Below are 26381 nucleotides of genomic sequence, written 5' to 3' on the forward strand. Positions count from 1 at the left end.
CATTCCACCTGAATTCATTTCAACCCACTGTGTAATTGTCTAGGCAGCCAGCCTATCCTCCCAGAATACCACAGGGTAAAGGAAGAAGTCAGAGCTGTATGGTTCCAAATGATGGCAGAGGACATAAGCCTGCCTAATTTGAGTCTGTGCCCTTAGCAATGACCTCAAACCAAATCCTGGGTTTGGGCATTACTCACTAAAGTATTTCCTTTGTCACAATACTGAAGACCAGTGGCAGGAAAGATTGCATTATCATGTCAGTAACAGTTGAAGCGTACTTTCTTGCTTATTCTGTGGTTTGCTTTCCCAGTAATCTTGCTTCTTTATTAGCAATATTAATGATGAGGCAGGAAGCACAGGTGTAGAGATTCTAGAAGAGAGAGCACAGGGGAAAGCAGTTGAGAAAAGAGATGTTATAACTATGAAGTCCCTTGCTCCTTACCTCTCTCCTCTAAACACATCTTCTCTATTCCTCTGGAAATATTAAGGTCTTATTTACATGAGCATGGAGGTTTCATAGGTTGAATCATTCTTTCCTATGGGCCCATCAAGGTTTTAAAGTGGTCTTAGGTGCTCTCACTGAAATCAACCCTGAGTGCTACAATAACACTAACGGGAGCCTGTTGAAAGGCCTGATGGAGGGAACCAGATTGCCTTGTGTGGCCCTTCTTGTTGGTCTCATGGCTCTTCCATCCCTATATTGTTCCTGCAGAAGAGACCTACCCAGAGTTCCAGCTAAAAGACAAGGTCTGGTCTTTCTACCTCACTCCTGCTATCTCATTTCTCAGTAGCAGAGCCCCATTCTCATTACTCCTCCATTAATTCTGAATAGATTACTTTGAATAACATTACTCAGCTTAAAATTTTGGGGGGATTGGATACATCTTAAGACCAGTGAACCCTATAAATACAGCCTTTCCTTTTTTTTTTTACTGTAAAATAAGGTGCTTAGTTAGAAGTGATGTTGTATGGTATACCATGATGGTGAATGAGGCATTAAGTAGTATATATAATATTTCTGGAGGATGATGGTTGACAAGAAAGATATATTATCCAGAATAAATTTTTATTCAAGGAATTTTCATCCCAATGTGAATTCCCCATGTGCATGTATTAAAACTTTGATTTTTCTCCTGTTAAAAAAAAATCTTTAGTCTATTGAATAGACTAAACCAAATTACTGTTTCTTATTAATAGTAATAGAAGGGGGGCAATGTGATCAACCCACCACCAGGTGACAGTGTTTTCCTGCTGAGTGTATACAGAATTGAGGGCTTAAAGTAGTAGAATTGAGGGTTCAAGAAGGCCGGGTTAACATTTAGCAGTGTTATTAGCCAGATCAGCTTTGTTGAATGGAACTCCATGTTAAATGCATGGATAATCTCCATCCCTGACACCATTAGTTTTTCCATGAGCCTATTGTGCAAGTACTGAAGTGTATGGGGAAAGCACCTGAGAGTCGCAAAATAGGTAATCTTGTTCACCTGATTTTTCAGAGCATTTTCTACTGTAAAGGCTATTTAGTAAGCATTCACAAGATACACACGTTTTTCTCACATTCTGCAATCATATTCTCTCACATGCATCTTCCCTAAACCTCAGCTATGGATCCCCTGGTAATCTGTTCTTCCTTCTAAGTTTCTGAACATGGGACCAAACCGTTAGCCCCTACCCTTAAATTTACATTCCAGTTTATCTCTGTTTCTTGGCAAATGGACCATAATATGTACTGGTCAAAGTTATGCCCATGGGGAGGGTTTTCATTCTTCACTGTCTTTTTAGGACACACCTAGGTTCGACTGCTATAGCTATTCGATTTTGACTGATAATATCATATCATAAAAAGCCATCTGCAGCCCAGGCTTGAATTTCTTTGTCCTTTGTTAATTGACCATAAGGAACTTCCCATAAGGATATAGGTGTGGAATGATCGTGAAAGGTGCAGGCAGACTGTGAGAGATAACCTGCTCATGAAAGCTACTTGGGTCTTCAGAATTTACTTAAACCTAATCTTATATATGCCAGTTCCCCTTGACGATGAAATGCTCAACTCACCAAATGTATGATTTGGTGGCTCAGAAAACCACCAGTAAAGAAGAGCAATTCAGGCCCTGGCCGGCTGGCTCAGCGGTAGAGCGTCGGCCTGGCGTGCGGGGAACCCGGGTTCGATTCCCTGCCAGGGCACATAGGAGAAGCGCCCATTTACTTCTCCACCCCTCCCTTCCTCTCTGTCTCTCTCTTCCCCTCCTGCAGCCGAGGCTCCATTGGAGCAAAGATGGCCCGGGCGCTGGGGATGGCTCCTTGGCCTCTGCCCCAGGCGCTACAGTGGCTCTGGTCGCGGCAGAGCGACGCCCCGGAGGGGCAGAGCATCGCCCCCTGGTGCGCAGAGCGTCGCCCCTGGTGGGCGTGCCGGGTGGATCCTGGTCGGGCGCATGCGGGAGTCTGTCTGACTGTCTCTCCCCATTTCCAGCTTCAGAAAAATACAAAAAAAAAAAAAAAAAAAGAGCAATTCACATAATATTGGGTGTCCCGTGGTCAGGTAGTGGTGGCTGGATACCTTGGTAAGATACAGCATTCCAGGGTTGGTAGAGGTGCCTGTGGAGACTCAGAGACCAGCTACTTCAGTGTGGTTTTTAGGAATCCAGCAGTTAGAGGATTGACAGAATAATCTCTCCAAAGTGAAATACAAATTGTTGGATCCTTCACACTCACCATAAAAAAACAACAACACAGAGCCTGGAAATTTCTTTGGGTTCTGGAAATAGCATATTCCACACTTAAAAAAATTGTTCCTGCTTATATACTGGGTGACGTGGAAGTCTGTCAGCTCTGAGGGAGCTTGGAGCAGGAAAGGTCACTCCAGCAAGTCTAAAATGTGGTGTAATTAACCCTACGGAGTTAGAGGTGCCAGTAATGGCAAAAAAAAAAAAAAAAAAAAAAATGTATTAAGGGCTTATGGAGAACTCCAGTGGGAGAATCATAAGACTGTCCCCTGAGATTCTGGAGAAAGGTCACACCATCCACAGCAGAAAATTACATAACATTTGAAAAACAGTTCTTGGTGCCCTGACTGGTTAGCTCAGTTGGTTATAGCATTGTCCTGTTACTCCAAGGTTGAGGGTTTGATTCCCAATCAGGGCACATACAATACTTAACCAGTGAATGCATAAATAAGTGGAATATGTTTCTCTCTGTCTCTGTCTCTCTCTCCCATTCTCTCTGTAAAATAAATAAATAAATATTAAAGAAAAGAAAAATAGTTCTTGTCAAATTACAAAGGGCAAGTTATTCTGGTAGAGGCAGAATGTTTGACTGTGAAACATCTAATGACCCATGTAGAACTTCCCATTATAAGTTATGTTCTGCAAATTCCACCAAGTCAAAAAGTGGATGGGCCTACCCAGAAGTAATCTTTTGCAAGATGGAAATGATATATCCAGGATCAACTTCAAGCAGGGCCAGAGGGCACAGTAGGTTGTATGAGCAAATAGCTCAGACCCTCATTTCACTCATCATAGTTACACTAGTTCCTCTCTCATGGCTTGTAACCAAGGCCTCATGAAGAGTTCTTAGGACCAGCTGAAATGGGGGAGGAAGCCCAAGATTAGTTTTCAGATGGGTGAATTCATTAAGTACATGCAGGCTAAAAGTGGATGACTGCATTATAGTTGCAATCAGAGGTGGTCCTGGAAGTCAGTGGAGAAGGAAAATCTTCCCAAAAGACAGAGCTAGGAACAGAGTACCCGGTCATCTGCTTTAGTGGAAAGAGAAACGGCCTGAGATAAGAATACATATAGATTCCTGGGTCAGAGGCAATGGCTTGGCTGTCTTGTTAGAGGCCTGGAATGAAGAGGACTGAAAGAGACAAAGAGGTATAGGCAGAGGCATGTGTGCGGCAGCGTGGAGGAAGTACAAAGTGTAGAGATTTTTTATTTTTAAGGAGAGTCAGGGAAAGAGAGACAGAGAGACAGGAACATTGAGCAGCTCCTATATGTGCCTTGACCGGGAATCAAACCAGCAACCTCTGCACTTTCAAATGATGCTCCACCCAACCAAGCTACTTGGCCATTTTTTAAAATTTATCAATTGATTTTTAGAAATCTAAAAATAAGGGAGAGAGAGGGGAGGAGGAAAGTAAGCTTTCATTTGTTGTTCCACTCAGTCATGTATCCATCAGTTGTTTCCTGTGTGTGTGCCTGGACCGGGGATATAACCCATAACCTTGTCATTTCAGGATGATACTCTTGACTGAGCTAACTGGCTAGGGGACAAAGTGTGAAGATTTTTATATCACATGTTAACACCCACCAAAAAACATCCACCAGATACCAACAAACAACCAAGTAGACAAAATAGCTCAGCCAACTAATATTAACCAGACTTGGTCCTGGCCGGTTGGCTCAGTGATAAAGCATAGGCCCTGCGCGTGAAAGTCCCAGGTTCGATTCCCGGCCAGGGCACACAGGAGAGGTGCCCATCTGCTTCTCCATACTTCCCCCTCTCCTTTCTCTCTATCCCTCTCTTCTCCTCCCGCAGCCAAAGTTCCATTGGAGCAAAGTTGGCCTGGGTGCTGAGGACGGCTCCATGGCCTCTACCTCAGGCGCTAGAATAGCTCCGGTTGCAATGAAGCCAACAGCCCAGATGGGCAGAGCATCGCCACCTAGTGGGCATGCCGGGTGGATCCCGGTCAGGTGCATGTGGGAGTCTGTCTGTTTGCCTCCCCGCTTCTCACTTCAGAAAAAAAAAAAAAGACTAATCTAGTTACTGTTGCCTCTGAATGTCTAACTTGTCAGCAACAGAGACCAACATTAAGCACCCCAAATATAATATTATTCCTCTAGAAAATCATTTTGGACATTTGAACTCTTCTATTCTGAAAAGGCTAGTGGTTCCTTCTCAAAAGAATAGTACCTATTCCAGGTATGAGTTTTTCTTTCCTGCACACAGCACCTCAGCCAGGACTACTACCCAGGGGCTTATGAAATGCTCCATCAACGAATCCCATACAGCATAACATCTGACCAGGGGACCTGCTTTAGAGCAAAGTTTCAGGGATGGACCAATGACCATGGGTTCCACTGGTCATATCACAAAACACATCATCCAAATGCAACCAGGCTCAAAGAATATCAAAATGACCTTCTCAAAATGCACCTGAAGTACCAACTAAGTCTGCCTCTCTGCTTGTTTGACTATTTTTATTTGTTAGAGTAATATACCAAAAGTGCTAACAGTGATTATTTCTATACAGTGATTTTTATTTTATTATTTTTGTCTATCTGTATTTTCTACAGCTTCTGAATATATTAGTGTTAAATTAAAAAAGAATAAAGTAAAGAAAACTCCTTTTTTTTTTTTTTTACAGAGACAGAGAGAGAGTCAGAAAGAGGGACAGACAGGAAGGGAGAGAGATGAGAAGCATCAATTCTTCATTGCAGCATCTTAGTTGTCCATTGATTGCTTTCTCATATGTGCTCTAACTGGGGGCTACAGCAGAGTGAGCAACCCCCTGCTCAAGCCAACAACCTTGGTCTCAAGCCAGCGATCTTGGGCTTCAAGCCAGAGACCTTTGGGCTCAAGCCAGCAACCAGCACTCAAGCTGGTGAGCCCATGCAACTGCGAGTTGATGCTTCTCATCTCTCTCCCATCCTGTCCATCTGTCCCCCACCCCTCTCTCTCACTAAAAAAGAAAGAAAGAAAATAGTCCTCAAATTCTGAGCCCAGAATCTTTGCCTTTTCTCTCTTAAACGCTCTAAAATCTATAGGGCTCTTTGTCACCATTGAGAAAACCTCCGGGACTTCCCTAGAACCACAGAGCCACTTGCCTGCAACCGTTTCCCACAGAAACTGCATCACTGAAGTGCTTGTCCCCCATTATCCCTGAACCCTCTGAATCTGTCATTGTTGTTTTTGCATCAATGTTCTGGGAGCTTCTTACAGAATCTGGCAAAGTATTTACCTGGGTAATTCTAATAACTCGCTCTTATTCATCTCAAGTCCCAGAAGCTCCTATTTCACAGTGAATCTTTATTAGTTATCTATCTACTGCTGCATAATGACTCCAAAATTAGCAGTTAAAAGTAACATTTGTAATCTCACACCATTTTTGAAAGGTCAGAGTCCAAAAACAGCTTAGCAGAGTGGATCTGGCTTAGTGTCTTCAATGACATTGCGGCCAAGTTGTCATTTGAAGCCTTGAATGGAGTTGAGGATCTGCTTCCAAGATGGCTCATTCTAAAGGTTTTGGGCTCAATACCTTACAGAACAGACCTTTTCCCGCAATATGGCAGTTGGCTTCCCTTAGAGCAGGGGTCTCAAACTCAACTCAGCATGTGGGCCGCAGAGCAAGATCACAGCCGTTGGGCGGGCCGCACTAGGTCTACAAAAGGCAATTGTTATGCAACACTTTTCTCACTGCAGTTGAAACAAAAAAAATCAGTACAAGCACAATCGTACATGCAGTTTACTCAGTGTCACAAAACGACCAGAAACTGTAGTTCGCATCACAACTGCTGTTAACTAAGCTAATATCTAGCTAGGATGCTAGAGAAATGAAAAATACAAGTAGGCCCCTAGGCTTACTTAATTTTATCCAAAATATTTTGAACTTCGTGGATTAGTCTGCGGGCCACACAAAATTGTTCGGCGGGCCGCGAGTTTGAGACCCCTGCCTTAGAGTGAGTGATCCGAGAGAGAGTAACCTAAGCAGAAGCTGCAATTCCACTGTCTTTTGTGGCCTAGTCTTGGAATTCATATGTCGATTATGTCATATTCAATTTGTTAGAAGGAATTCACTAAGTTCAGCCCACATTTAAGAGGAGGGAAGACTCTTGAAAGGGAGAATATCAAAGAATTTGTGGCCGTATTCTAAAACTATCGCAGAATCTAACTTTAGAAAGACTTCCAGATGTAGCAGGGTCTGTCCATCTCATTCATTTCCTTTGATTGCTAAAGCTGTCTCCAGGGAAGAGTACCAATTGCAGAGTTCAGCCCAAACAGCGTACTCAGAACCCTAGGTCCCATCAGTTGTTATCCCACTGAGGGATGGAAGCCAACATTTATTCCTCCTGAGCACGTGAATAAACCCTACAGTGTCATTAGATTCTTAAAAATTTTTAAAGCATAATTTCCTCCTTTAGACTGCCAAGCATGCTGTTATTTCCCTCAGACCCCATAATATGTTGAGCTCTAAGGTCACAACATACAAAGAAAGACCATAGAATATGACAAAGAGTGGTTTTTCACTGAGAAAGGACTATATTCATTGTATTCTAAAGAAATAAAAAGAAAAACAAAACAAAAACAATTTACAGAAATCTGATGTAATGGTATCAGTGGCCACTTTAAAATCTCCTAAGAGGCCAGCTTCTCTAAAGAATTAACATAAGAAATATAAATGGCTAATCAATATGTAAAAAGATGCACAATCTCACTTCTAAATAGGTCAACAATTGTTAAAACAAAGGAGGATACATTTCTGTGTGCCTAGCAGATTGATAAAGTTTCAAAAACTGGATAATCTCCAATCATAGTGAGGAAATAGACATTTTAATATACTATTATGAAAATGTAAATTGCTACCATATTTGTGGAAAACGTTTTCCAATACTGACCACAATGTAAAATGCATATATCGTTTGGCCAGAAATTTTACTTTTAGGAAACTGCACTCTAGAAAACTATGCATAAAGATATTCTTTACACCAAATTATGCATAATGATACTTATTAAAGCATTATTTGAACAAAACTTGGAGACAAAATGAAATATTTACTAATAAAAAAGCTTCAATAGCCTGACCTGTGGTGGCACAGTGGATAAAGTATCGACTGGGAATGCTGAGGTCGCTGGTTTGAAACCCTGAGCTTGCCTGGTCAAGGCACATATGCTTCCTGCTCCTCCCCCTTTCTTTCTCTCTCTCTCATTCTCTCTATTCTCTAAAATGAATAAATAAAATCTTTAAAAAAAAGTTTCAATAAATTATGGTACATTCACAGGATGGCACATTTTATAGCAATTTTTAAACAAGGTCGTTTATAACTATGGTCTTCTGGTATGTGTGAATACATATATAAAACCATAATAAAGAATAGCATGAATTTAGGTGATAGCATGTAGGTGATATATAATTAATGAAAAGAGCAAATTACAGAACTGTATATCAATACAATCTCATTTATTTTAAAAATACACATATATAGAGTCTGTCAAAATTTGAGACTCCTTAGCTGTAAAGCCAGAAGCCACGGCCACCATCACAGCTGCCTGGCCCTTGCAGGTTCGCATTTGATTCAGACAGATGGTAATGAAACTATGGAGTCAAGAACTGGTGGGCCATTAGCTTTAATCCTAGCTTGCACCCTGCGGGCAAGAAATACACACAGTGGGAAAACATTTCCCTTTCCATTCAGGGCTCCCAAAGCCACTGACTCATCCAAGTTTCCTAGAATCAAAGGTATCTACCTCACTAGCCTTATTCACCTCTGTTCCCCATCTCCTTCTCTGCACAAACTGGCTTCTCCTTCAGTACTCTGCCATCTTGGTTGCTTCTCCTCTCCTCCACATGGCCTTTCTCTGCTCTCCTTTCTCTGCTCTCTCCTCTAATGATAATCTCAGGAACCAAAAGAGAGCCAGCTCCTGGTCTGCCCCATTTTATAGTGTAGAAATCAAAATCTTTAATCCAATATACAAACAAGGAAGTCTCTGATACAAAGTCACTTAGGGTGAGAAAGGCTTAGTCTTAAAACTAAGCCTTAGGTTATAACAACCCTGCCTGCTTACAGCCTGTCCTCCACACCCAATGCAAACTATAAGCGAGCAAACATATACAGTATATTATATTTACAAACTTATTTGACCAATATTAGCTCTCTGACTAGGATTCTTTATTCACTTAAAAAAAACCCACAAGATAAAAGTCAAAGGATACCAGGATGGAGACTTATGAAAGAAGTTTGTTTTGTTTTATTGCACTAGGGGTGTGTGTGTGTGTGTTGTTTCATTGTCCTATCAGGCATTGACCTAATACCAACCACAATAGCCCTGCCTGTTTGCCAGGAAGTGATCTTGCTCAATGATCTGAAAGGGGTTGGACCCAGAGTGAACTCTGCTCACTAGCAATGAGCATCAACAATAGGAAGGACGTCCTCTCCCTCTGTCAAACCCTTGTCAAACCAGTGAGTAAAAGCCCCAAAGGGAAAAAGTGTTCCGTTGCCTTCTATTCATTGCCTCAGAGAATAAATTGCAACCCCACGATAATGGCTGACCTTGGCCTTTTACCCAAGACAGGTTTCTCCCCAGTCTTTTGCAGAAACGCAAAAAGTAAACATTGCTTTCTATACAAAGACACTTAAAGCAGGTTATTGTCCCTTTGAGTAGTGAGTTTTTTTGTTAATCCTTTTAGTGAGGACGTACATGAACGCACTACTCAAAGGGTTAAGGATGCTCCACAAATCCTCCTTTATTGCAGATCTGAGTTCTATCTTCCTGAATGACTTCACAGATTTTGCTTAAGAACAATAGACCGTAATTAGTCTGCTCATCTCATCTGCTCTCCACGAAAAAAAGAGAGGCATATAATAGTGTTAGGGGCATTAGGCTCCCTGCTCCCATCCCATTCCCTGCTCTCCCCTTTCTCCAAGGGGTTTCCTTAAGGTTGTACACAGTCAAGAGTTCTGGAGAGAGACACAAGAAATCATCCCTAGTGGTTATCCAGGGGTAGCAAGAATAGAGAAGATGGGGGTAGGAAGACTTTCTGTGTGGTTTGAATATTTTATGTGTTTATTACTTTTGTAACTAAAACTCTTTTTCCTGCTGAGAATTCATGCTCTATGCCCATTGTGGTGTGTGTGTGTGTTGAAATGGACCCTCCCGCCCCGCCAAACATCTGAGGAACATTTTGGACCTGCATTTCCACTCTACCTCCAGGAGAAAGCTGGGTGGCTCTCTATTTAGGTATGCATACTGGTTAGATATTTTCCTTCCAGAAAGGGCATCAATTTTATGTTGATCACCTTTAATTATACCACAGTACTTCTACAGTTTAGATTCTCCTCAAAAAAAGTATAACCTTGAATCATCTGGAATTGAGTTATTAGCAAAAATTTAATTGTAAACACATGTTCAGGGAGAACTGCCGGATGGGAACGAACCCATTCTTTCATCATTCTCAATTTTGACAGGTTTGCAAGTAGATACTATTTTGGGAGATCTTTTTTAAGCCACATTGTCTCAACACCCCTCTCCCTCATGACATGGCCCTTTTCTGACTTACATTTTGGCATTTACACCAAGAGATGTTTCAAGAAACAGCCGCATTGCAGTCACCATAGCATAGCTGTAGGACTGTTATTGAGAACATTATCTATACAGATAGCACGGCAATATAGGAAAAGCTGTTTCTTCTTGAGGATCTGGTCCTCTTATCTAACAGACACTGAACCTTGTAGTAGCTTTGTTTTTTGGGGGTACTAGCAACTCTGAGCCAAATTTTGTGCTTCTCAGAATTCATATATGTTAAGTTTATGGATGAGTTTTTAGTGTTTAGATATTACACTATAGTATATTATATTTTTATGCCTTGGTATTATATTTTTATACCTTTTTACTTTTCATTTGACCCCTTTCCTCATTTATACTTTTTTTTTTTTTTTTTTTGGTGAGAGGATGGGAGACAGAGACAGACTCCCACATGCACCCTATGGGGATCCACCCAGCAAGCCCACCAGGGGGCAATGCTCTGCCCATCTGGAGCCCTTGCTGCATTGCAACCAGAGTCATTTTAGCACCTGAGGCAGAAGCCATGGAGCTACTGAGCCTTGGCTGCAGGAGGGTAGGAGAAGAAAGAAAGAAAGAAAGAAAGAAAGAAAGAAAGAAAGAAAGAAAGAAAGAAAGAAAGAAAGAAAGAAAGAAAGAAAGAAAGAAAGAAAGAAAGAAAGAAAGAAAAGAGAGAGAGAGAGAAAGAAAGAGAGAGAGAAAGAAAGAAAGAAAAGAGAGAGAGAGAGAGAGAAAGAAAGAAAGAGAAAGAAAGAAAGAAAGAAAGAAAGAAAGAAAGAAAGAAAGAAAGAAAGAAAGAAAGAAAGAAAGAAAGAAAGAAAGAAAGAAAGAAAGAAAGAAAGGGAGAAAGAAAGAAAGGGAGAGAAGCGAGAGGGGAGGGGTAGAGAAGCAGTGGGTGCTTCTCCTGTGTGCCCTGTCTGGGAATCAAACTCGGGAATTGAACCCGGGACATCCACATGACGGGCTGACACTATACACTTTTATTGTTATAGTTTATGTGTGTGTATAAATGACTTCAAATCTTTATTTTTTTCTTTCTTTTTTTTTTTTTTGAAACGGGGAGAGACAGTCAGACAGACTCCCGCATGCGCCCGACCGGGATCCACCCGGCATGCCCACCAGGGGCGACGCTCTGCCCACCAGGGGGCGATGCTCTGCCCCTCTGGGGCGTCGCCCTGTTGCGACCAGAGCCACTCCAGCACCTGGGGCAGAGGCCAAGGAGCCATCCTCAGCGCCCGGGCCATCTTTGCTCCAATGGAGCCTTGGCTGCAGGAGGGGAAGAGAGAGACAGAGAGGAAGGAGGGGGGGGGGTGTGGAGAAGCAAATGGGCGCCTCTCCTATGTGCCCTGGCCGGGAATCGAACCCGGGTCCCCCGCACGCCAGGCCGACGCTCTACCGCTGAGCCAATCGGCCAGGGCCTTCAAATCTTTATTTTTTAAATAAAAGTTACTAAGAGATCCATATAATTATATGCTTTGGAGCATATAATTTGCTAAACCTTACATGATTCAAACCAGAGTTCCAAAGTGTTCTACGTGGTTTCTGAGTATACTATATTATCACCAGTGTCTTCAACATAGAACCCTGTTGTCACAACTCTAGAGTGACCATGAGAGTTACAGACCTCTGTGAAGTCAACATTGCCTAGTTTAAGCTATTATGTTTTGGGTTAGTGATAAGAAGTCGTAAGACTTGAACTCTATTTATGTTAAATGAAATAAGCCAGTCAGAGAAAGACAAATACCGCCTGACCTGTGGTGGCGCAGTGGATAAAGCGTCGACCTGGAAATGCTGAGGTCGCCAGTTCGAAACCCTGGGCTTGCCTGGTCAAGGCACATATGGGAGTTGATGCTTCCAGCTCCTCCCTCCTTCTCTCTCTCTGTCTCTCTCTCCTCTCTAAAATGAATAAATAAAAAATTTTAAGAAAGACAAATACCATATGATTTCACTCATACTATATGTGGAATCTAATGAACAAAATAAACAAATAAACAAAACAGACCCGCAGATACAGAGAACAGACTGACAGCTGTCAGAGTGGAGGGAGGTTGGAGGAATAGTGAAAAAAGTGAAGGCATTAAGAAAAAAAACTGTATAGACATAGACAACAGTATGATGATTATCAGGGGAAAGATGGGTAAAGGGAGGTAGAAGAGGATAAGGTGGAGAAAAATGTGACAGAAGATGACATTTGGTGGTGAGCACACAATAATATAATAAACAGATGATGTATTATAGAATTGTACACTTGAAACTTTTATAATTTTGTTATCAATATCATCCCAATAAATTCAATAAAAATTTTAAAAAGGACTTGAACTCTAGACCCAGATAATTTATTCATTTATTTAAATACTTATTACTAGTTTACCATGTACAAGGCATGCAATTAGGTTCTGTGGATACAATAGTAAACAAAAAACAGAGACATTTCCTATGCCTTCATAGACTTTTTAATATAGAAGTGAAGACAGGCATCAATCAAATAATCCCACAAATGTAATTACAAGTCATAAATAGGTTCTGAGAATATACGATGTGGAATCAGGCCTTGTCTTAGAAGTCAGGGAAGACACCTCTGAATTGAGAACTGTAGGATAAGTAGGAGTTTGGGGGAAAACTAGGGAGAAGCAAGAAGCATTTGAGGGAAGTGGTAACAGAATGTGCAATAGCCATGTGGCAGGAGGGAACACAGTGCAGTGGAGGAACTGAAAGAGGAGCCCTGGCTAAATGCAGACATTTGAGGGACCAGTTGAGACAACAGCAACAGATGGGTGGAATGCCACTAAACCACTGAACCATTTTAAAATAATGACTAACCATGTGAGCTGTGACAAATGATACAACCTTTCCAAGCCTATTTTCTTGCATATAAAACTCTGATCCTTAAGTGCAAGCTACCTATTGAACTATCATTAAAGTTCCAAAGGGATTTAAACTTTCTCTAGGGACTAGCACACTGAAAATTTCTATTTACACAAGAGAAAGCCATCTATAGAGAAAGGGCTCTTGGGAAATTTGGGGAATTTTTTGAAAATCAAATTATGCACCATGAAAAAAAAGTGTCAGAGGCCCGGGCCGGTTGGCTCAGCGGTAGAGCATCAGCCCAGCGTGTAGAAGTCCTGAGTTTGATTCCCAGCCAGGGCACACAGGAGAAGCACCCATCTGCTTTTCCATCCTTCCCCTCTCCTTTCTCTCTATCGTTCTCTTCCCCTCCCACAGCCAAGACTCCATTGGAGCAAAGTTGGCTCGGGCGCTGAGGATGGCTCCATGGCCTCCACCTCAGGCTCTAGAATGGCTCCAGTTGCAATAGAGCGACACCCCAGATAGGCAGAACATCGCTCCCTGGTGGACATGCCGAGTGGATTCCTGTTGGTCGCATGCCGGAGTCTGTCTGACTGCCTCCCGCTTCTAACTTGGGAAAAATACAAAAAAAAAAAGGTGTCAGATGTAAATAGTCTTGTGACTGGTAACCTAGAGGGACTGATGTCTGCCCCACCCCCTTCAGATGCCAAGGCTTTTGTTTTTCTTCTCTTCCCATCTGAGAGGAGGGGAGATGGAGAGACAGATTCCTGCATGTACCCCAACCAGGATCCACCCAGCAACCCTATCTGAGACCAATGTTCTGCCCATCTGGGGCCATGCTCAGAACTGAGCTATTTTTAGTGCCTGAGGCAGAGACTCCAGGGAGTCATCCTCAGTACCTGAGGCCTATGCGCCCAGACCCATCGAGGCATGGCTGCTAGTGGAAAAGAGAAAGAGAGGGTGGGGGAAGAGGAGAGGTGGTGAAGCAGATGGTTGCCTCTCCTGTGTGCCCTGACCAGGAATCAAACCTGGGACATCCACAGGCCCAGCAGATGCTCTACCACTGAGCCACCCAGCCAGGGCCCCAAGGCTTTTACTTAACAGTTTTGTTAACACCCACAGGAAATTCTCAATATGCAAATCACTTTCAGATATATTTAGTCCACACAATGAGCCTGTGACTTAAGTATCATTTTTTTATTCTTCAGAGATGAGGAAACTGGGGACCAGAGAAATTAGTTAACTTACTCAAGGCCATACGGCTAGAAAATTACAGAGCTGGGATTCAAACTCGGGTAGTCTGATTCAAATCCATGCATAAACACTCACCACAGGGGTCTCAATAAGACTGAATGTGGCCAAGAATTGCCTGTCAGACCTTGCAGTGACTGTGATGATGAGGGGGGCATGGGAAAACTGGATCCATCAGTTTTCAGTTCATGAACCCAATGTAAAAGAAATCTTACCTTCCAAGGAAATGCCCTCAACTCCTGCTATCAATCCAGTCAGGTAAGGCATGAGCAGAAAGTCATTTCACTATCAAAGTAACTACATGAGATGGTCCCCAGCTTAAAAGAAGGAAGTGAAACAAACACATCCTTCTGCCTATAAAGATAAAATATTCTGTTCCCACAGTTGGCCTTGACAGGGGTGGATTCTGAAAGAGCTGTGCTTTATAAAGAGAAGGGAAATGCCACCAGACTTTCATATCTGTAGAATTTTATTGGCATTCTATAAAGAGGGAGAATATAACATGGTACCAGTTGTCAATATTTCTGTTTTAATAAGAAAATCACCTTTGGAACAAAATCAGACCCACACTGGGATGGAATAAGATGTCCTAGAGATGGCAAGTTCTGACGTGCTGTGGGATTATTAAGAAGCAAGCTCTCCAATCCTGCTGAGTCAATGCACAGGATCTAGTTTCGGTTCTCAACTTGTCCTGAGATGCTGTAAGTCTCTTGCCAAGTTGAATCAGTGCAGCATCTGTGGGAACCGATTAAGAACTCCATATTACCTAGGAAGAGAGCAACGGAGTGCTGTGAACTCTTATCCGGATAAAAGTGTCCAAAAGTGAAGAAATTAGCAAGCAATCTAGTCGTGGAGTCAATCTAGTCTGTTAACAGGAGGAAAAGGAAGGACCGGCTCTGCTTGGCCCAACTCCATATTCCCTGGGCAACTAAGGTTTCTTTTTTTCTACTTCTCCTGACAGTCCCAAGCTGGATGCCATTTGGCCTGAAAATCAGGGTTTCTCTGGAGGCTTCTTTGCCTGGGTGCTTGTCTTCTGCTGTCCAGATCTCTTGCAGGGGCTGTGCTCGTACCCCCTGACCACCTGGGTTCCTAAACACCTGCCTGGCTCTTTGCATTCCTGATCTCCTAAAGCATTCCTTTGGGATTTCTGGTCAACTTGGTTGCTGTCTGCTTGCCCGCTTTCTGGCACACTCTCAATTCTGCCTGCCATTGGCTTCTGAATCACTGATTTTTCCTGTCCTTTGGTTCTTGTGTACTTGAAGACTCCTGTTTATCCATGCTTAATGGCCCACTGCCTAGCAGACATACACTGCCAGCCTACTTACCTGTTTGATTTTTTTAAGCCTGTTTTTGCAAAGCAAAAACATTGTTCACAATCCCAGAACTGACATTTTCAGAGTTTAAGGTGGTACAATCAAAAGAAAATACCTTTTAGGAAAGAGGAAATGCAGATTAAAGTGGAGGGTTGTTTAACTTTCTTTTGATGTGGATCTCAGGAAGGCAAAAACAAAGAACATACAGTTTAAAAGATCTGAATTCAAATAGAAAACTGTTTATTGTTGGTAATACAAATAATAAAATAGTAATCATCTAGAATAAATTTAAAATAACCTTGATAGATCATTAATTCTTATTAAATTTCTATTTTTCACATAAGGAAAATTTTGTTCCTTTGAAATAAGTATTTTTAGCTTATTGTCAAATTTTGAACATGTGAATTTAGATTTTTTTATTTTCATTTTTATTTATTTTTAATTGAATTTATTGGGGTGACATAGGCTAACAAAATTATACAGGTTTCAGGTGCACAATTCTATAACACATCATCTGTACAGTGTATTGTGTGTTCATCACACCAAGTCAAGTCTTTGTCCATCACCATTTATCTCCTCTTTACCCTCCTCCACCTCCCCCAACCCTGTCCCTCACCTTGGCAATTATCACATTGTTGTCAGTGTCCATGAGTTTTTTCTCTCCTTTTTTGCTCAATCCCTCTAGCCCTCTCACCTAGCACTCCCCCCCACAGCTGTCAGTCTGCTCTCTATCTATAAGTCTTTCTCTATTTTGCTTGTTAGTTTATTTTGTTCATTAGATTCCACATATGAATGAAAATATATGGTACTTGCCTTTCTCTGACTGGCTTATTTCAGTTAGTATAATGCTCTCCAGGTCCATCCATACTGTCACAAAAGGTAAGATTTCCTCCTTTTTTATGGCTGCATATTATTCCATTGTGAACATATACTGCAGTTTTTTTATCCACTCATCTATTGATGGGCACTTGGGCTGCTTGCAAATCTTGGTTATTGTAAATAATGTTGCGATAAACACAGAGGCACATACATTTTTTGAATCAGTGTTGTGGGTTTCTTTGAATAAATTCCCAGAAATGGAATCACTGGGTCATAAGGCAGTTCCATTTTTTTTTTTTTCCATTGATTTTTGAGAGAGAGGTGTGTGTGTGGGGAGAGAGAGAGAGAGAGAGAGAGAGAGAGAGAGAGAGAGAGAGAAAGGGAGGAAGAGTAGGAAGCATCAACTCCCATATGTGCCTTGACCAGGCAAGCCCATGGTTTCAAACCAGATATCTCAATGTTCCAGATCGATACTTTATCTACTACTGCATCACCAAAGTCAGGCCTCATTGTAGTTTTAATTTGCATTTGATGGTTAGTGATGTTGAGCATCTTTTCATATGTCTACTGGTCATCTGTATGTTCTCTTTGGAGAAGTATCTATTGAGATCCACTGCTCATTTTTAAATTGGGTTGTTTGTTTATTTTGGTGTTGAGTTATTTATAAATTTTGGCTATTAATCCCTTATTGAATATGTCATTGCAGATATCTTTTCCATTCAATAGGTTGTCTTTTTGTTTTGTTGATGGTTTTCTTTACTGTGCACAAACTTTTTAGTTTGTTGTAGCCTTATTTGTTTTTTTTTTTTCCCTTGCCCAAGGAGATATATCAGAAAAAAAATTGCTATGAAATGTCCAAGATTTTACTGTCTGTTTCCTTCAAAGATTTTTATGATTTTGCATCTAATATTTGTTTTTAATACATTCGGAGTCTAGTTTCATTTTTTTTGGCATGTATCTATCGAATTCCCCAATACCACTTATTGAGTAGACTATCTTTACCCTATTATATGTTTTTCCTCCTTTGTCAAGTATTACTTGACTACAAAGGTGTGGATTTATTTCTGGGCTGTCTGTTCTGTTGCATTGATCTATATGCCTGTTTTTATGCCAGTATCATGCTGTCTTGATTACTATGTCCTTGAAGTATAGTTTGATATTGGGTAGCATGATTCCTCTAACTTTATTATTCTCTCTCAACATTGCTGTGGCTATTCATGATGTTTTGTGATTCCATATAAATTTTTGGAATATTATTTCTAGTTCTGTGAAATAATTTAGATTTTTTAAATGGGTAAAATATTTTAACATTCACAAACACTTATAAGAGAGAATTTACTTTTAGTGTCCCAAGTTTGAAACCAGTGTTTATCTAATCTAACTGAGTTGTGTCACTTTCATAGGGATACACTGGCTTTTTTTTTTTTTTTTTGAAAGGTTGTAGGAATTTAAAAGAGTTCATTCTTAAGGTACATACATAGCCTGCTGTTCCAAGTCAATGATATATATTCCCCATAAATAAATATGTAACTCCATGTGTCTCTATTCTTAAAAATTTGTGAATTATGTAGCTCTATAATTGTATAGCTGTAATTTTCCTTGCAATCAGAAAAGCAAATCTAGTCACTCCTGTACTTTTGAAATAGTACATAAATGTTCCAATATGCCTTCCTATTGTTAACCCAAATTCAAACTGCTCTGTAGCTTCAAGTCTTTGCAAATGCAACGGGTGCAAGCCATAGAGTAGATCATTGGATTCTGTTAAACAATACTTCAACTTTTTCTTTTTAAATAATCAACCTTTCCTTAATTTCTTCTTACCCACTCCATGGCTTCTTCATTTCCTCCTCATTAAGACAAACCTAAAGGAGCTGAGGGGAATGAGGACACTCGGATTCTTCTTTTCAACACAAGATTGAATGGAGGTGAAGTACCAAATCTGCCACCTAAAATGCAGCCTCAAGAACAAGTGGGTTTTGTAAATCTACACACTTCTTTGGGAACTGCAGCACTTACCGAGGTATGTTTTTTAGGTCTGAAAAAAGACAGTAATGGTTTCTCTTTGATCGTCTGATCTCTCCTCTTACTCTCCTCAAGCTTAACTTTCTAAGAAAAATGGCATAATATCTGGGCCTTTTCTTCTTCATTAAGACAATAGATGATTGGTATAAAGATTTATTCTCAGCTATACTGTATAACTTTTGCTTTATTTTAAAGTGAATGGAGCAAAGCAATAGAAATATGTAGGGAGTCAGACAGCCTGTGATAAAATTCTGGCTGTGCAATTTCATAGCACAACCTTGGGCAAATTCCTCAACTTCTCACCTGAGAAAGAGTTTTAAACAATTGCAATGTTACATACAGTCTGTGAGCTATGGTCAAGTCATACTTGACACTGGTTTCACCTTGACAATATTTTTTTTTTTGAGAGGGAGAGAGACAGGGACATCAAGCTGCTCCTGTATGTGCCCTAACCAGAGAATCAAACTGGCAATCTCTGTACTTTGGGCCAGTGCTCTAACCAACAGAGCTATCTGGCCAGGGCTTATTGATTTTAGAAAGACAAAGGAGGGGACAGAGAGGAGAAAGGGAAGGAAAACATTTTTTGTTCCACTCAGTTGTGTAGTTTTTGGTTGCTTTGCATGTGTGCCCTGACAGGGGATTGAACCTGCAACCTTGTTGTTTCAGGACGATGTTCTTAACCAACTGAGCTAACTGGCCAGGGCTGACAATATTCTAAACTTTAGTTCTCTCTATGTGTTCTTATTCTTATAATTAGACCTTGGCCTTTGTCCTTATTCCAAAATTTATCTTCCAATTGACTGTTTAGCAGTAATCACTTTTAGGTTTAGAGCCCTGCCCTTCACACATATGGAGGTTATAGACACTGACCATCTTTGGACTGACCTTCCAGTTACCACTTCCAACATGCTTGTCTGAATCTCAGAGTACTATTTCCCTGTGAGCTACTTGATTTTGTGCCAACTTGACTCAGGGTTCAACTGCTGCCTTGGGCCATGCATTGACAACTGCTTTTGTGAACTATGGCCTGATACCTTGAAATAGTTTGAAGACCTGTTGGCATGTCAGCACTCCCAAGCTCCAGTCCTATCTGATTGACTGTGTTTAAGACTGGTTCTCTTCCCCTTTCTGGTATTAGCAGGATAGTCAACCCACTCCCCAGTGCCAGATCTATGATTCTGTATTATATGATCCTATAACAGCAAGAAATTGTTAAACCATGTTTATTATATTCTATCTAACAAGATAGGAACATATCTTGGCATGTATCTATCCAATTTCTTAAAAAGATCTCTAGCCTGATCAGTGGTGGTAGAGTGGATAGAGTATCGACCCGGAATGCTGAGGTCCCTGATTCAAAACCCTGATATAGCTTAAAAAGATCTCTAGCCTGATCAGTGGTATAGCTTAAAAAGATCTCTAGTCTGACCAGTGGTGGCACGGTGGATAGAGTGTCGACCCGGAACGCTGAGGTCCCTGGTTCAAAACCCTGAGGTCACCAGCTTGAGCGCATGGTCACCAGCTTAAGCACAAGGTTGCCAGCTTGAACACAGGGTCACTGGCTTGAGCATGGGACTATGGACATGATCCCAAGGGTACTAGCTTGAGTCCAAATGTCACTAGTTTGAGCCCAACATTGCTGGGTTGTGCAAGGGGTCACTGGCCAGCTTGGGTCTACTTACCCATTCCCAATCAAGACAGATATGAGAAGCAATCAATGAACAACTAAAGTGAAGCCACTACGAAGTTGATGCTTCTTGTCTCTCTTCTCCTTTCCTGTTTTTTTCTTGCTCTCTTTAAAAAAATATTTCTATTAATGTGATATTGGTCAAGTTTTATAAGAGTTGGTACTTAAAGGACTAGTATTGTTTACTTTACTAAGAAAAAGAATTGTGTGGAAAAGCTCATTCCCCTAAAACTCAAAAATAATTTTTTTACCTAAATCTTTTGGGGAAGGTTTGTTGAAGATGGCTCTCTTGAATTTGTTCAGTAACAAATTTCAAAGGAATGGTTGTAAACCAATTTACTTATCCAATTATACCTTTGAATTAAAAAAATTTTTTTAAACTCCTTTTATTGTGTTTAACTAAAAAAAAAAGTCATCATACATGGCTTTCCAGGATGGCATTTTACACATCTATGTGTGATAGTGATTAATCTGTGTTAGGCCGTATGCTAAGAACTTTATAACATACTACCCTCACTTAATCCACACACAGGTTTATCAACAGGTTGGTAAGGATGGAAACTGAGGCACAAAAATTTTAAGTCACTTGTCCGAGGTCACCCAGCTAGAAAGTGGCAGAACCAGATGAACAGATTCTGTTTCCAGATAGCTCCTAATCACTGCATGGAAACAAGAAACAGAGAAAAAGAAAAGACAGGAAAGATAAGGAATATGCTCCACAAGAAGTTTAGAACCCCTACTACATTTTCAGAATTGATTGGTTAACTGGATTTTATCAGTGAGGAAACATCTGGGTTCCCTAAGATCTCTGCTGTCACCTAAGAGAATCTAACATTTCCTGCATTTGGATGGTTATTCTTGTGCTCAAGAGAATTGGGAAACATTTAGGGCTGGCCTCCAGAAGGAAAAAAACACCACAAATCACCCAGTGAACAGTGCTGTGGCAGGGCACCAGGTAATTTCTTGCTGTATAATGTCTCTAAGAAATTTTACACTTTTGTAGAAAGCATGGTATATCCTTCTACACAAAATTAAGAGTAGTGGAACTGTATTGTGGAATACTATTTGAATATTATGACAAGACAGTTTGTCTATATAAAACCCTGAGACTGTTGCCAGAGGCTGAAATGATTCTCATACAGTCTCAGGACAAGTTTCATATCCTGCTGTTCATAATCTGTTCATAACCCACTGTAATAAAATAATCCCTTCAATAACTCCCATGTGTCAAGTTTTATGTGATAATTTCTGACACACTTGCTATAGTCATTGTGAAATCTCAATGTAAGTCTTTTAGTGCAACATTTTTATTAAAGGGAATTTCAATTTCCAGAATTATAGTGTTATGCCTCAAGTCAGACAAAATCCTAGCATCAAATTATTACAGACTATTCTTTTTCTTAAGGAAGAATAAAAAAAATTTCTCAGTACCAATAAATAAGGAATGGAATAAACATTGTCATTAGTGATACTGTTTCAGATTTTGAATATTGCTTTCAAGTTAAAAATATTGTTGAAATATATCCTATTTTTATTAACTTTATTCTTTGGGCAGCGTTATTTATTCCTTTCATTCTTTGAACAAATGTTTGTGTATTAAGTTCTATCTGCCAGGTGCTGTGCTAGGTATTGGAGACATAACAATGACTTAGAATTTGTCCTCAAATTCTAATCATTCCCTTTTATTCTGAAGCATTCCATATTAAAACCAGATACAGAAAATACCTATCTGCCTGACCAGGCAGTGGCACAGTGGATAGAGCATTGGCCTGGGACACAGAAGACACAGGTTCAAAACCCTGAGATCGCCGGCTTAAGTGCATGCTCATCCGGCTTGAGCATGGGGTTGCCCCGGTTTAAGCACGGGCTCATTAGCTTGAGCACAAGGTTGCTGGCTTGAGCAAGGGGTCACTGGCTCTGCTGGAGCCCCCCCCCCCGTTAAGGTATATATATGAAAGCAATCAATGAACAACCAAGGTGCCGTAACAAAGAATTGATGCTTCTCATCTCTCTCCCTTCCTGTCTGTCTGTTCCTCTCTCTGTCTCACTTACTAAAAAAAAGAAAAAGAAAATACCTGTTCTATTTCATGTTAAGTTTCTTGTGTTCTACACTCTTAACATCATTTTACAACATTTTGAACACAATAAATTCATAATATTTGGTGGTTATGTTAGTAGAAAATTAGGGAACCACTGTAGTTTTTAAATTCAATATCTAATTTCCTTATAATAGAAGATAAAAGAGAGCCCCGTCTTTCATTTTAGCCTAAGTTCCATGACTTACAACAGACTCCACTTTTCGTGGGGTACAAATTCAGTCACCACCTTGTCTTACCAGCATACCATCTAGTCTAGTGGATATAAGCTAAACAGTGTTGTCTATCCTGTTCTCAGGGAAATTTCACATTAATATGGGTTCTTTTTTAACTGAGTCCTCTTTCTAACTAGTCTTTACTAGTCCATTTCTTGCTTCCCACTTTGAAACTCCAAAATAGTTCCTGATTGACTCTACTTTCCTATATCACTCACTATGAGGTTAACTCAGAGGTCACAAAGCCAAATGCCTACAGGGATCAGCCTGAAAAGATAAATAAGTTCTGGGGGCTGGACAGGAAGATTAGGGAATAAGGGGGACTGTGGCAAACTGTAGAGCACAGGCCTCACATAGAGAAAAATATGGTTCTCAGTGCCAGCTCATTGTTGCTGATGGAATAAAAGGTTTCGTTAGCTAATCATCCGATTTTCTAAAGAGTTAGATTTTTTTTTTTTTTTTTTTTTAGTTAGTGATAGAGAATGACAGAGAGACAGGGAGAGACAGACAGACAGAAAGAGAGATGAGACCCATCAACTCGTAGTTGCGGTACTTGAGTTGTTCATTGATTGCTTTTCGTACGTGCCTTGACCTTGGTGGCGGGAACTCCAGGCAAGCCAGTGACGCTTTGTTCAAGCCAGTAATCTTGGGCTCAAGCCAGCAACCTTTGGTGTCAAGTCAGAGACTATAGGATCGTGTTTATGATCCTGCGCTCATGCCGGCAACCCCATGCTCAAGCTGGTGAGCCTGTGCTCAAGCCAGAGGAGCCCTTGCTCAAGCCAGCAACTTCAAGGTTTCGAACCTGAGTCCTCAGTGTCCCAGGTCAATAATCTATCCATTGTGCCACCACCAGTCAGGCAAGAGTTAGAAATCTTGATCTTTATGTAAAATGTCCCAATCTGTAAATGTTGGCCCAAACAAAACATGTCTGCCCAGGGCTGCCATTTACAACCTCTACTTTCACTAGTACTGAATTCAAAGAACTAAAAGCACCCATACCCATACTTCTGAAATGTCCTTGAAGAATGTAAGGTCAGTTCTGTGATTCAAACCCGCCATCAAAGGAAAGGGAAAGGAAGGGTTCTTGCCAGGTGTAATTTGATGTTGGTCTAATTAGTACATTTTCATTAGTCTACCTAGTAGATTGTCATTCTATAGTTTTAAAAATAATGTAATAAAGTAATCCATTTTTATGCAAGAAAATGGTGATGAAATATATATCTAATTTTAAAAATACATATTCAATTTTGTTTTATTTATAGACATAAAGAAACACTGGCACTGGAAAATGCATTAAAAATTAACAAAAGTAATTATCTGTACAAAGTAGGGACAAGGTAGAAAGGCATGAATGTGGGAATAAGATCTCTCAATGTATATTTTTTATTTAGTTATTTTTGAATTAGGTAAGAGTATTACATATTCAAAAGTTAAAATAAAATTAAAAAATAAAAGTAAAAGGCATTAAAATGTTAATTTATGCTTTTCCTGTGGGGTTGAAAGGAGCGTGGCCCTTTCCCCTCCCTGCCAGATCATGTGCTCACCCACTGATATCAGGTGATTTTGTCGTGGGGGCCATATGTTTGCACTGACTAACCAAAACCTGGTGCTGGTGGCACCTCCGAGTGAATAAAACACAGAAGAGATATGCTATCTGCTCTACCCTGGCTGCCTTGGCCATACCAGTGTTGGTCATGTCTAAAGGTCATCATATTGAGGAAGTTCCTGAACTTACTTAAAAAATTTTTTTGATTGATTTTAGAAAGAGAGAAAGGGGGAGAGAGACAAAGAGAAAGAGAGAGAAACAGTGATTTGTTGTTCCACTTACTTGTGCATTCATTGGTTGATTCTTGTATGTGCTCTGACCAGGGATCAAGCTCACAACCTTGGCGTATCGGGATGGCACTCTAATAACCAATGAGCAACCTGGCAAGGGCTCTGAACTTCCTTTGCTGGTTGAAGATAAAGTTGAATTCTACAAGAAGACCAAGGAGGCTGTTTTGTTTCTTAAGAAACTTAAGACCTGGAGTGATATAAAAAAGTCTATGCCTCTCAGCAAATGAGAGCTGCCAAGGGCAAAAGTGAGAAACTGTTGTCACATCTTGCATCGTCTATAATGAGGCCAACGGTATCATCAAAGCGTTCAAAAGCATCCCTGTACCTGCTTAATGTAAGCAAACTGAACATTTTGTAACTTGCTCCTGGTGGGCATCTGGGCCATTTCTGCTTTTGGACTAAAGATATTTTCTGCAAGTTAGTTGGCAGTTGGTGTAAAGTTGCCTACCTCAAGAGTAACTAGCCTGACCAGTCAGTGGCACAGTGGATAGAATGTCAGACCAGGATGGATGAAGAGGACCCAGGTTCAAAATTCCGAAGTCAGCAGCCTAAGCCTGGGCTCATCCAATTTGAGCTCAGGGTCACCAGCTTGAGCATGGGGTTGCTACTTTGAGCATGGGATCACAGACATGACCCCATGATCACTAGCTTGAGCCCAAAGGTTGTTGGCTTGAAGCCCAAGGTCGCTGGCTTGAGCAAGCAGTCACTTGCTCTGCTGTAGCCCCCCCTCTGGTCAAGGCACATATGAGAAAGCAATCAATGAACAACTAAGGTGCCACAACAAAGAATTGATACTTCTCACCTCTCTCCTTTCCTATCTGTCTGTCCCTATCTGTCCCTCTCTCTGTTCCTGTTGCGCGCGCACACACACACACACACACACACAAAGGAGTAACTACAACCTTCCTGTACACAAGATGCTCAATGCAGACCTTAGCAAAATCTTGAAAAGCCTAGAGATCCAAAGAACTCTTCAAATACCACACAAGAAGATTCATTGCAGGGTCTTAAAAAAAATCCACTGGAGGCCCTGGCCGGTTTGCTCAGCGGTGGAGCGTCGGCCTGGTGTGCGGGGGACCCGGGTTCAATTCCCGGCCAAGGCACATAGGAGAGGCGCCCGTTTGCTTCTCCACCCCCTCCCCTTCCTCTCTGTCTCTCTCTTCCCCTCCCACAGCCGAGGCTCCATTGGAGCAAAGATGGCCCGGGCGCTGGGGATGGCTCCTTGGCCTCTGCCCCAGGCACTAGAGTGGCTCTGGTCATGGCAGAGCGACGCCCCGGAGGGGCAGAGCATCGCCCCCTGGTGGGAAGAGCGTAGCCCCTGGTGGGTGTGCGGGGTGGATCCCAGTCGGGCGCATGCGGGAGTCTGTCTGACTGTCTCTCTCCGTTTCCAGCTTCAGAAAAGAAAAAAAAAATCCACTGGAAAACCTGGGAATTGTGTTGAAGCTAAACCCATATGCAAAAACCATGAGCTGGAACACCATTCTTCACCATGCCAAGAACCACAAGCTCTGGGTGGAGAGAGCAGCAGCAGTACTAGAAGTCAAATCAGATGAGAAGGGGGTTCCAGGCAAGAAGCCTGTGGTTGGGAAGAAAGCGGGCTGTTGGCGTTATGAAGCAGAAGAAGCCTTCGGTGGTAAGAAAGGCTACAGCTACTGAGAAACCAGCAGCTGAGGAGAAGCCTACAGAAAAGAAACTCACCACAGAAGAAAATAAGCCTCCTGCATAAGTGCAAATTTGTTTATTCTGTAAAGGTCAAGTCACTTGGACAGCTAATTTTGAGTAAAAACGTGATGAAAGAGGCAGTGAGGGTAAAAAAAGTCAATTTATTTTTTATTGCAGAGTATAGTAGGTTGAAAAGTAAATAAAAATGCGTAAAAAAAGGGTAAATATAAGAGAAGTGGAATTAGAAAAGTTAAAGAAGAAAATTAGTAGTTACAAAATAGTCATGGGGATGTAAAGTACAGCATAGGAAATATAGTCAATAGCATTGTAGTAACTATATATGATGTTAGATGAATGCTGGATTTATTGGGGTGATTACTTCATAGGTTACATAACTGTT

General features: G+C 41.1%; 1 pseudogene; it reads left to right on the forward strand.

Annotated features, from left to right (window-relative positions):
• Nucleotides 1–24047: 24047 nt before the first annotated feature.
• Nucleotides 24048–26045, forward strand: LOC136398352 (large ribosomal subunit protein uL4-like; annotated as a pseudogene).
• The last annotated feature ends 336 nt before the right edge of the window (nt 26046–26381 follow it).

The sequence above is a fragment of the Saccopteryx leptura genome, chromosome 3 (assembly GCF_036850995.1).
Source record: "Saccopteryx leptura isolate mSacLep1 chromosome 3, mSacLep1_pri_phased_curated, whole genome shotgun sequence".
Lineage (NCBI taxonomy): Eukaryota > Metazoa > Chordata > Mammalia > Chiroptera > Emballonuridae > Saccopteryx > Saccopteryx leptura.